Source organism: Zeus faber, assembly GCF_960531495.2.
Source record: "Zeus faber genome assembly, chromosome: 12".
Classification (NCBI taxonomy): Eukaryota; Metazoa; Chordata; class Actinopteri; order Zeiformes; family Zeidae; genus Zeus; species Zeus faber.
The window spans coordinates 14,435,236-14,437,967 of NC_137196.1; positions in this window are offsets into that span (position 1 = coordinate 14,435,236).

Genomic DNA, 2,732 nt, shown 5'->3' on the forward strand with positions numbered 1-2,732 from the left:
AAAATCGTGAGCTTCGGAAATACGCCATTCAATCTTTTTTGGGGTCTTTGTGGTGAAACTGAGCAGTTGCGGGCGGACGGTTCCACCGCCGCTCGCTCCCCGCCAGACGTGGAGACGCCATGTGGGGCGAGCGTGCCAGACCATCTGAGGTTTCACTCCATCTCAGCGGGGGGTGGAACGTCCCCCAGTGGACCCCGTCATCCTTTTTTTTTTTTTTTTTGTGGTGGGGGGGGGGGGGGGGGGAGGGGGTCTTGCCATTCTTCCTGAACTATTGCATCCATCCCCCTCAGCCTCCTCAAACACACTGTCCACATAAAAAAAATAAAAAACAAAAATAAAAAACAAGTTGTTTCTTACTTGCTTTCCTTAAACTCTGAGAAAGTTTGGAATTCCACAGAGAGATCCTCCTGAAGAAATAATAATCACTGAAGGCTATTTAGCTTGAAAAAGTACAGTTGGTCAATTACACCCGTTGACGAGGGCAGATACACAGACATCGATACACACACACACAGACAAACACACTTGACTTGCCTCATTAAAACCCATCCAGCTCCTAGAACTCCGAGATGCGCATGTTTCCCTCGAGGAGCGGGGCACGTTCGTTTTGTGAGAAAGGCAGAAGTTTTTTTTCTCCTCCTTGCTTATAATTACAGAAATTGCTGGAATGCATGACCCTGAGAATAGGGCCCGGTCCTGGGAGAGTCCACCACCAGCAGCGGCATCGGCAGCGTCTATCCCGCCGCCCCTCCTCCGCCGCGCGTCTCCCCAGTCGGATGCCACCCACACCAGGCATGAGTGAGGTCGAGGCGGTGCCCCCATCACCAGAGGAGCGGTCCCCCGGGGGGGGCTCCCACTCTCTCTGCTCAAACCAGCCAGACTCTCCGAGCTGAGAGGGAAAGGAGGGAGAGAGAGAAACAACAAGACGGGGAGTGACTGAAAACATTGACCTCCGAGCAGCGAGGCATACTTTTCACAGTGAACTGATTAAAAAAAACAAAGTAGAAAAATAGCACGGAGGGCTTTTCGGAGTCCGCCCTGATGTCTGATTCCGGAGTTGGCAGCCATGGCGTAGAGGCCGCCACTTTCCAATTCCGCCGTCCAAAAACTGCAGTTAAACATTGGAGGGAGGTGTAATCATTTGCATGCAGTTCACATTAACACAGGGTTTCATTGAATAAAGATAACAAAGGGGAAATAAATCGGAGAAAACGAATACCAAGTATATAGTATACAAGGATGTGTCTTTTCATATCGGTGGCGTTAAAGATCAGTGAGCTCGCCGAATCCTTATCCGCCGCTTTACCCTCGGTAACTAACTAGGGAAGGGCCGTCCACAGGTTTCCGTGCAACTGTTTATGTCTCCTTGTAAACTGAAGGGTGTCACAAAGTCGCACGGAAAGCGTGCGGACCGGTCTCCGTCAACGGTGACCTTCCAGCTGGATATCCACAACTTCCATCTTCCCAAGCCAAGGAGCCCCGCGGAGCAACTCCCAAACCGGGTCATTAGCACAGCGGTGTCACCAGACAGCGGATCAGCGGCCAGAGAGCGAGCGAGAGGGGGACTCTTGGCACCGCGGAGGTTGCTGTGCGGTTTGACATTCAGGGCTGGCTGATCTATGGGGCTGGGGAGACAGTGCCCTTGCTCTGGGTCTTCACGAGGAAGAAGGTTCCTGGCAGCTTCCCCCCCCTTTTGACTTACTCCATCACGGAATCCCGGGCTACGGGGCGCTATGTGCGCTTACGGCAACATCGCGCAAACCCGTAGGACGCCATTAGAGGCTCCGGTCACGACATCATCCCCCTGAGCCAGAGGACTCTGCGGTTACAAGGAATCGCTGGGTATCGATAGCGAACCCCAAAAAAACCCACCCCCGATAACATCGCGTACCCGTGAGCTGACCAAAACCTAAATATTCGGCCGGACGCGATGCCACAGTTTCAGCAATCCAGACCCACGGACCGCTAAGTATTTTCTTTAAAACAATCTCACCCTGGCTGTTAAGACAATAATCATCGTAAAGATATATCGCTGGCGCGGAGCGAACCATTAAACCATAATGGAAATAGTATCCGTATAGAACATGCCAAGAAAAAATAATCCCTAGAGGTGCGACTGCGAGCCAAGATGAACATAAAAATCCCCGCGTGAAGAAAGGGAGGGGGGATGGCGATGCCAGCAAAATAAAAGGCAATAACAAAACAGGACCCATCGACATCTATCCAATTCACCTTTCCCCCGTTCTGGAACAGGGTGTCTTCCAGCGTCAGAAGCCACTTTCTATGGACACCTTTCTAAGCACATCTTCGCATAATAAACCCCAATATATCTACCAAGTACAAGTCCGTGACCAAACGGTTCTCTGGCACTCTGCGGCCATCAATGACAATAAAAACGTAAAATTGTTCATATGGTTATTTCCATTTGTCCATCACAGGATTGTGTTGCTGTGGGCTATTGTCCAGATAATACTTTGAATGGGGGAAATAGGTAGATAAACACCATCGTGAGCGCTTTGCCAAACACGGACTCAACGAGCTTTAAGTGCCCGCCGGACGGCCCTCCTGTCTCTCGTCACCGCGGCCGATTTACCTCTGGATCGTGGCTGGGACCGACGAAAAGGAAAAAGAAGAGGCGAGGGCGCCGGGGGCGGGGGCGGCGGCGGCGTAAGAATGACTGCGGTGCCTCGCTGCGGTGCGAAGGCATGCGGGCGCCGAGGAGGGCTCCGAAG